The following is a 9,864-nucleotide window of genomic DNA, read 5'->3' as shown; positions in this document are numbered from 1 at the left end:
GCAAGGAGGGCCCTCCTGTGCCCACAGTCCAGCCCAGGGAGCATGTACTGGTGCAGGGGCTCACAGAGCAGGGCCAGGATGCGGGGGTGCATCCCAGGTCAGGGGTACCGAACCAGTGGGCTCCTCCTCCCCAGACAAGCCTCCTCCTCTCTGAGGGCTAGGGGTGGGGAGTTATAACACCTCATGGGGTCACCCCACGGTCCAGGTGGTGGTGGCAATAACAGCACTCCTGGCCCTGTGAGCAGATTGGACTTTCCTGTGTGAGGAAGCCGCTCAGTAAGGGATCAAAGCTTCCTGTGCCTTTTCTGGCAGAAGCCAGAATTATTTCGACAGAGGCTTAAAGCTAATTAAAATTGATCAGCCTTCCTGCCAGCCTGCTCCCAGAGGCGGTGGGGCAGGCAGGTACCGGAACAGCCCAGAACCTCCCATGACCCAGGCCTTCAGCTCACTCAGAGGGGCTGCGGGCTGGGCTCAGCCACGTGCCTGTCACCCCCTCTCAAACGCCCTGCACCAACCCAGACAAAGCAAGAGGACAGTACAGGTGCCCCCCAACAGCATCCCAGGGGGCTGCGGGCTCACCAGGGCACGTTCCTCCCCAGGAGAGGATCAGCCGGACCCCAGAGACCCCCACACAGGCAGCGGGCTGCGATAGCAGGATGGGCCACGAGAAGAGGGACAGGCCTAACAGCACCCAGAAGCCTGTGCCAGACTGGGAGCTGGGGCTCAGTGTGACGGGACTGGGGCCCGGGCCAGGCAGGGCTGCAGCGGCAGAGGGTACCCGTGCCCGGGGACCCGTATGCCCCACCTTGGACTCAGACGAAGTTGCTCACCTGTCTGGAAGCGCTCCCCTCCCCCATTCTGATGTTCCATCCACCCTGCAAACTCAGGAGCTTGTGCTCCGAAGAATGTCCCTTGTCACCACTAGGGGCAGACCCTGAGAGGCAGGGCCCAGGCTTCTGACCACCGCCTCCCCACCCCCCCCACCCCCGCCCCCGCCCTTCCCCCAGTGCTCCAGCGCCCAACACAGCAGGGGTTTGCTGGAAGGGGGCTTGTGTGAGTGAGAAAGGGTGAGGAGAGGCCCAGAGGCCCTCCCGCCTCCCTTTGACTCCTGTCCTGGCACCCTCGGGGCATGCTGACCCGCCCTGTGCTGAGCTGTTTCCCTGCTGCTGGCTCACTGCTCCTCTCCTGACCAGAGGGGTGGACCAACGGTCATGGGAGCGGCCGCCACCCTACTCGGACCCAGGCTGGCATCAGTGCCTGCTGGGACCCCTGGATCATGGCAGAAGGACATCCTGAGACCCGGAGTCTGGGACGTGAGAGATTGGAGGCTCTCCCTCTGGGCTGCCTAGAGCTGCTTCGCACGGACAAGGCGCGGCTGTGTGGGCATCGCTAGGACCAGAGCTCACCACGTTCCAGCCACGGGGGGTCGGGCTGAGTCGGTGTCTGGGCAACCTCAACGCACCCCGAGCAGGGCGGCCTCCCAGTGCAGCCCGGACCGTGGGAATGGATGCCCACTGGCTGGGTAAGCCGTGTGTAAGGGTCTCCCCTTACCCAGACAGGTGGCTTGAGGTCAGTGCTGGTGACAGCGGGTGCTGGCTGACCCGGGGGCTGTCTGAGGGTGGCGCGTGTTGAGTCCACAAGCAATCAGAGGGGCCACAGCCTGGATGCCTCCAGGGACAGAAGAGAAGCCCCCACCCCACAGGACAGCCCACTCCTAGAGCCAAGCCGACATGGGATCCCTCCGAGGTCTCGGAGGCCAGCTGCAGCCCCCAAGCCTCAGGGCAGAGAGGACAGATCACGCTCAGCACTGATGCTGGTTCCCTCCCAGAGCTCACAAGCTGCGCCTCCCCCAGGGCCGTCTCCTCGCCACAGAGAGGATCTGCCCCTGCCCCTGGGCCAGCTTATCCCCAGGCCTAGACCCCGCTTCTCTCCTCCTGCCCGTGCACAGAGACACTCGGAGTTGTTTCTGCCGAGCCGCCGGACCACCCTGACCCCCCCACCGCCCACTTGCTGGGACACCCTCCACCGTGGATACTCCTGCCTGCCTGGTGCCTCTCCTCTCCTGTCCCTGCGTGGGCACCACGGCCCCGTCCAGGGCCGTCAGTGGGCATCTGAGCAGGAGCACCGCTCTCGTTCTTGCCTGCCTCAGCTCCAGAAGGTGCATCCCTGCAGCGCAGCCAGCCCTCCCCGGTCCCTCCCCAGTCCCCTGTTACTCCTGCCCTCTAGGAGGACAATGCCACGCTTGGGTGAGTTTCATGCCTCCCCAGTTGCCCACGGCTCAGCCCGCACACCTTTGAGAACAGATCCAATCAGCTCTTAGAGGGACCCACCCCGAGCTCCCAAAACTCCCTCTGGAAACGACTTGCTCACTCCTCCTTCGAGAGGCTTGAACTAATCTCATCCACATCCTGGTGTCCACTTCTCTGTTAGACGCCCCCCCAGGCCCGGCCCCCTCCCCACATGGTGTCCAGATCAGCAGCTCTGCTCCAGGTTTTAGAGCAAAGGCGGGGGGGGGGGGGGCGGGGGGGAGACGTACATCCAGCCAAGCTCCATTGTCCTCTAAGCACAAGACCCTCACAGTTTCCATCTGAACCTGGAGAAAAGAACCACCCTGCCTCCTTCCTGGATTACAGGTGAGGATGAAGGCCAAGGGAGCCCCTCCATGATGAGACACATGGGCACAGGGGAGTGGAGGGGGAGGAGGGGGAGGAGAGGGGGGAGGAGGAGAAGGGGGGGGAGAGGAGAAGGGGGAGGGAGAAGGAGGGGGAAGAGGAGGAGGGGGAGGGGGAGGAGGAGAGGGGAGGAGGGGAGGAGGAGGAAGCATGTGGGGGTGGGGGGACGGAGAGGGCTGGCACAGCCTCCAGCCGCTGTCCTGGCTGGTGGCCCCATGGGTCCCCTGCAGCCCTGTGGCCCTGCACAGGTGACTTCCCAATCAGAGAATCGAGGCCATCAGATCCACCGTCCTCCCTCAGGCCTGCAGGCACTCCCTGAGCATCCCGTCCCTCTCCTTACCCCTCCCTCCACCATAGGCCACCAGAGGGAAGGTGAGCATGTGGTATCTTCAGGGAGGGGTCTTTCCAGGCCCTGGACCCCGAGCCAGGTCCTCTGGGAAAGAGACAGGCACAGGCAAGCCTGAGCCCCCTGGGTGGGCCAGGTGCCTGCCCCGGGGGCAGGGGCCACAGGCCCTGTGGAGGCAGTCAAGCCCTGGAGGGTGACCCCGGGTGGTCGTGCTCCCCTGTGCGCAGCCCAGCAGCCCAACACGGCACAGGCTGGGAAGGGGGCGATCCCATGCCCCAGGGGAGGGGCGGGGCCACTGCGGGGTCCTACGGGGGCTGCTGTCCATCTGCGGGACCCCAGGGAGGAGGCAGCCGCCCCACATCCTCTCACAGCCACCCCACGTGGCTGTGACCGTGAACGCGGGACGGGGCGCTCATCTGGTGGGGTGGGTGCCCCAGTGCAGTCCTGCTCCCACCCGGCTAGGCTCACATCGCGCTCTCCCCGACTCCTGAGCCAGTCCGGGTGGCTCCTCTTGCTTAGGCCGGCCCGGACTGACACGCTAGTACCACGATATTTACTCCGTAATTTTTCTTACTTTTACACAGGTTTTGAAAAATTTGTTTGACCCCAACGGGACCTCTTCTCCAAGGGGAGGGCTGTGACCGGTGCCATCCGAGAACCGTCCCAGTGTGTGAGGGTCTCGCGTGTGCACCAGTGTGGGAGGGCCCGGGGTTGGCGGACCCCCCACGGTTCCGGAAGGTTCCCCCCCCCCCCCCCCCGCAAAGCCCGGGCCTGAGAGGCCGCAGTAGCCCGCAGGTGCATGGGGGCTTGGCGCCCTCTGCCGGCGGACTGTGGCCACTGCACCTCCATCGTCCTCAGTGAGGGAGCCCCCACAGCCCAGGGCTAGGGAGGGGGGACCCTCAGCCACTTCCCAGCTGCCCCAGGACCCAGGGGTCTGGGTCCCATCAGCAGCAGCAGCAGCAGCAGCACAGGGCCCCCGCCTCGCCACCTTTGCGCTCCAGTGGCAGTGAGCACATCCACGCTGTGTGCGGCCACCACCACCGTCCATGCCTGGACCTTTTCCATCCACACGGAGGCTCTGTCCCCATTAGACACCAACCCCATGTCTTCTCTGTCTCTGTGGACTGGACCCCTCTCCGGACCCCACGGAAGTGGACCCCTCCAGCGCGTGTCCTTCTGTGTCTGGCTCCTTCCACTTGGCGTCAAATTCTCCAGTGTCAGAGCGTCCTTTCCTGTCAAGGCTGACGATGCTCACACATTTGTGCACACACACACACACACACTCTCTCTCTCTCTCTCTCTCTCTCTCTCTCTCCACATTGCCTTCACCCCTTGTTTTTCTGTGCACACGGCTTCCTCCCCTGTCAAGGCTGACGGTGCTCTGCTGTCTGGATGTACATGTGATGTGTGTGTGTAGGGGTATGATGTATATATGGTGCATGTACGTGTGATGTACATGTGATGCTGTGCTATACAGATGGACCACATTCTATTTGTTCACCATCACCCACTTTCTCTTTAAATGAACGAAGCAATTTTACTTTCATTTGATTTCAATTTTGTAAAATCCACCCGACAATGTTTTGAGGAGAATACTCCACAGTGTTATTCCCGGTCATTTCTGGATCTGGAGGGATTTGGAGTGATTTTTAATGTATGTTCCTTTCAGTTCGTTCTCTCATTTTCCTGCAGGGCCACAAATGGCATTTACAGGGCTGTTTTGTGTCGTGTGTTGTGAGTGTGTGTTGTGAGTGTGTGTGTGCCTGAGAGGGCATGTGGTGCTCTTGCCCCTGTGCTGTGTGAACCATCAGCCTGTGCAGTCACGTGGACCCTCGCTCCGGCCGTCTCCTGGGACTGACAAGGGGACAGCCCCACACACTGCTGGATGCCCTGCCCCTGCTGAGAACCCACCACCCCTCTTCAGGGGCACCTGGGGCCGGGGCGCAGCTGTCCAGCCACAAATGGTGTCCTTGTGGCTGTGGTCCTTGGCCAGCTGGTGACGGAGCTCTCCTGAGGCCACGGACGGAGGAGGGGGAGGCAGGAGCGTGTGCGGAGTCTGGGTCATTCGCTCGTGCATGTGCCTGTACCTTCCAGGTTTGCTCAAGCCCGAGTATGTGAGTGTGTGTGTGTGTGTGTGTGCATATGTGTGTGTCTGATATATTGTGTATATGCATGTGTGTACGTGCACATGTGTGCTTGTCTGTTGTGCACATGTGTGTGAGTGTGTCTATGTGCACATGTGTGTGTACCTTCTGGGTTTGCTCGAGCCCGAGTGTGTGTGTACATATGTGTGTATCTCATGTATTGTGCACATGCATGTGTGTATGTGTGTGCATGTGTGTGCATGTGTGTGCATGTGTGTGGTGTTTGTACATGTGTGCGTGCACATGTATGCTTGTGTCTTGTGCACGTGTGTGTGCACATTTATGCATATGCATGTGTGTGCATGTGTGTGTGTGCATGTGTGTATTTATGTGTGTGGTGTGTGCATGTGCATGTGAACTTGTATGGTGCGCACGTGTGTGTGCACATATGCATATGTGCGTGCATATGTGTGCATGTGTATTTGTGTGTGGTGTGTGTCTGTGTGCACATGTGTGTCTTGTGCACACACCCCTAGATCTGATGACAAACTGTGCTGACGGTGCATCCATGAGGGGCACTTCAGGAGGTGAGACCGGGTCAGCGGGCCACTCCCTGTGCCCTGACCAGGGCTGGGTCCCCACCAGGTCCCAGGGGCAGGTGAGCCACGGTTCCCGCAAGAAAAGGAGGGCCTGCAGAGGGAGAGTGTGTGCTCCAGCCCTTCGGAGGTCTGGGCTGCGACCCCCTCTGACAGGGGAGACCCTGCCCCACACCCCCATCACTGAGGGACGGCGAGCACCCCCGGGTCTGCAGGGTTGGGGCGCAGGGGGAAGCTCGATGCACGGGGCCCACTGGCCACAAAGCCGGGGAAGGGGGGCTCTGGGGAAGGGTCGGGTACCTGGCTCCGTGCCAGGCACACAGGCCTCACTGTGAACTTCATTTCCCCGCTCTCCGGGAGTCGGGGTTCAGTACCAGGTGCTGAGGACACGTGGGGGGCAACAGGTGCATCGTGACCACCGGCCACCACTGCCACCACCGTAGCGGCCACCGGACGCACCCTCGAAGGTGCGCAGGGCAGCCCGGCGTGGGCAGGTGGCCTCTGAGCGCCAGCCCTCCGGGCGACCCTGGGGCTCTGGCCCAGAGGAAGGCATGACCCCGCCAGAGCGGGAGGACGGCAAGGTGCCCCTGCTGCGGGCCTGAGGGAAGCCCCTGACACAGTCCCCAACCGTGCTTCCAGACATCTGGCTGCAGGCCGCTGCTTAGCTGAGCAACTACAGTTCAGTGAGCTTGGAATCCAGCTCCCCTCCGCACCCCTCCCCACCCCTCCGCCTCCGTACCCCTCCCCCTCTGCAGACATTCCAGATGCCTGGCCCGGATGACCAGGGCGCAGCCTGCACAAGCCGAGGGGGGGTGTCCAGGCCCAGCAGGCCATTGCAAATGAGCTGAGACAGCCCAGAGACAGGGCAGAGACCCTCCCAGTGACGGCACAGAGACCTCTCTCAGAGACGGCACAGAGACACTTTCCAGAGACAACCCAGAGACAGCCAAGACATACCCCAGAGACTCCAGAGACCCCCCCGAGACACACCCCAGAGACACCCATAAGGACACCCCAGAGACATCTCACCAAAACACTCACAGAGACGCCTTCCAGAGATAATCCAGAGACACCTCAGAGACACCCCCAAAGACACCCCTGAGACAGCACGGAGAGAGTACAGAGACAGCACAGAGACACTTCCCAGAGATAACCCAGTGATACCCCCAGAGACAGCCCCAGAGACACCCCTGAGGCAGCCCAGAGAAAGCCTAGGGACACCCCCAGAAGTACTCAGATACCCCAGAAGAATGACTGGTGGTCTGTGGAGCAGCGGGAATTGGGGGGTCCCCACAGCTGGGAGAGCACACGCCGGACCAGAAGACAGGGTGCAGGGGGCCCAGAGGACCTGGAGATCAGCCCCCCCCACACACACCAAGCCCTCTGAGCGTCTGGCAACCTCCCTGGGACGAGGGGGAGGGGAGGGAGAAATAACCGTGTCCCCAGGAGCGTTGGCGGGGGGGTGTCTGTCCAAGTCTGCTGAGAGAGGGGCCTGGCACCCACAGCCCCAGGGACAAGCTGGTCCCGGTGGTCCCATGCCCGGATGCGAAGGGGCCAGCGGAGACCATCACGTCTGTGACTAGACTCACCCCGCCGTCCGCACGCACAGCTCTGGTTGCGGGTTGACCTCCCACATGGCTCTGCGGGCTGACCACGCTGACCATCCGGAGCCCAGACATTGGTCCGTTCCCGTACGACTGCTCCATGTCTAGGTCAGCAAGCGTCCTCCCCTGGGAAGTGGACTCACTGTTCCTGTTCACAAAATAGCATTTCCTGGCTGGGAGGCGTAACCCTAAAGTGCCTCCAAGGTATCACCACCGACGCCTCCTGGAAGTCACACTTGATCTTGCGGTTGACCCGCCCCTGAGAAGCTGACTTCCAGACACCAACGTGCCCAACGTTTGTGGGACTTGCCGCGGCCCCGGGAAAGTCTCTGTGTCATCCCAGCGAGCCTCGCCATAAGCTGTACCTGGAACAGGGCAGAATACTTCCACTCATGTCCAATATTAGAATTTGTCATAAGGGAATGACTGTATTCGAAGCTGGACACCTTGTGTCGGCCCCTGACTCCCAGGTCTGTAACGAAGCCTCTCTAAGCCTGGCTCCTCAGTGCAGAGAGCAGACAAGCCCCTCGTGGGGCTGCCGCGGGGCTCGAACGGCGCAAGGCTCCCGTTGGCGCCGACTCAGTGGGTCGCTGTGCGTTCAGCATTGGCCCCGGAGGGGTCAGGGCTGCATGGACCAGGCCCTGTGAGACCCAGGACACCGGGCTCCACTCTGGAAGCTGGCAGGGCAAAGCTGAGCACCGGGCAGGGAGGAGAGAGAGAAGCAGGGCGAAGGACAGTCTGAATGCCTATAAATACTGCACATTTCAGAAAAGATCGAGTCGGCTTCAAACCTCCAGCCCCCAAGGCACGTAGGAAGGAGATTCTGCCAACACCAGGAGCTGCTGAGTAGAGTCTTGCTGACATGGGCTACCAGGCCTCTCGGAGAGACACTTCCCATCGCCAGGGGGACTTTCGAGGGGCTTCTGCTGGGACCCACGGCGCGACAAGGCAGTGTGGACCCCTCCCGAGGTGCCAGGCTGAGGGTCACGTTTGGGGAACAGGCCCCCTTTTGAAAACAGGAGGCAGGAACATGCATCCCTCATTGAAGAACAAAAACCGGTTAACGTCGCAAATGTGGCCGAACAAGGCTCCCGTCGCTCATGTCTCCCTGGGCAAAAACAACGTGGCATCCAGCCACGGACAACAGTGACTTCGAGGGGCCGTGGGTTCCAGCCCAGAGATGGTGAAACCTCGCTGCGGTCCAACACCGAGGGGAGCGGAGCGGGTGGCCGAGGTCCCGGCGACCGAGCAGGAAACCACCCGCTCCCCCTAGGGCTTTGTGTCTGTCACCAGCACCAAACTCCCAGGGACGTGGGAGGCATCCCACCCACATCTGCCTCGGCCCAGGGCACCCCAGCATTCTGCATCACACACGCGTGTGTGCACACATCCACATGCACATGCACACACACACGTGCACGCACACACACACACACCATGGCCACCACCAGCGCACATCCCCAAGCTCCCACTGCCGCAGAGAGAGCTTTTGCAGACAGCCAGTAATGTACCCAGAAGCCAGCCCGAATCTGCGGGCCGGGGACCCCTTGGGAAAACAAATGGGAGGCGATCGGCACATGGCTTGAAGTGGCAGGACAGAGAAAGCGTGTACGCCTAAGAATTCTGCGTCAGGAGGCAGCAAGGATTGTGGAGGGGGTGTCCATGGGTCTGAGAAAGCCTCAGCGGGAACAAAACTTCAAAGAACATGAAGAATCAAGGAGACACGACACCACACAAAACCCACAATTTTCCCAACTCAAAACACACCCGATAAACTCAAAACACAGGCGTTATGTCCAGACTGCCGCAAAAAAGTGGAGATCACAGTAAAGCAAGTCAAATGAATCTTTTGGTTTCTCAGTGGGTAGAAAAGTTGTGCTTAGGGGTACCTGAGGAGCTCAGTCGGTTAAGCGTCTAACTTTGACTCAGGTCACAATCTTGTGGTTCGTGGGTTGGAGCCCCGCGTCGGGCTCTGTGATGACAGCTCGGAGCCTGGAGTCTGCTTCAGATCCTGTGTGTGTCTCTCTCTCTGACCCTCACTGCTTATTCTCTCTCTCTCTCTCTCTCAAAAATAAATAAAACATTTTTTTAATTGTTTTAAATAAAATACTTTATTGCAGGGTGCCAGGGTGGCTCAGTAAGTTGAGCGCCCGACTCTTGATTTTGGCTCAGGTCATGATCCCAGGGTCGTGGGCCCCTGGGCCCCATGCCAGGCTCCACCCTGAGCATGGAGACTGCTTAAGAGTCTCTCTCTATCTCTTTCTGCCCCTCTCCCCTGCCCTCACAGTCTCTCTCTCTAAAATTAAAAGAAAACAACTGTTAAAAGCACTTTATGGCTAAAATGTGCTAACCATCCTCTGAGCTTCCGGTGAGTCATCATCTTTTTGCTGGCGGGGGGTCTGCCCGAGGCTGGCAGCTGCCGACCTATCAGGGTGGTGGCAGCTGAAGGCCGGGGTGGCCATGGCCACTGCTCAGAATAAGACAACAGGAAAGTTCGCTGCACTGATGGTCTCTTCCTTTCACCAAAGTTTTCTCTTTGGCGTGTGGTGCCATTTGACAACG

The sequence above is a fragment of the Panthera uncia genome, chromosome A2 (assembly GCF_023721935.1).
Source record: "Panthera uncia isolate 11264 chromosome A2, Puncia_PCG_1.0, whole genome shotgun sequence".
NCBI lineage: Eukaryota > Metazoa > Chordata > Mammalia > Carnivora > Felidae > Panthera > Panthera uncia.
Note: the sequence above shows the minus strand (reverse complement) of the source record.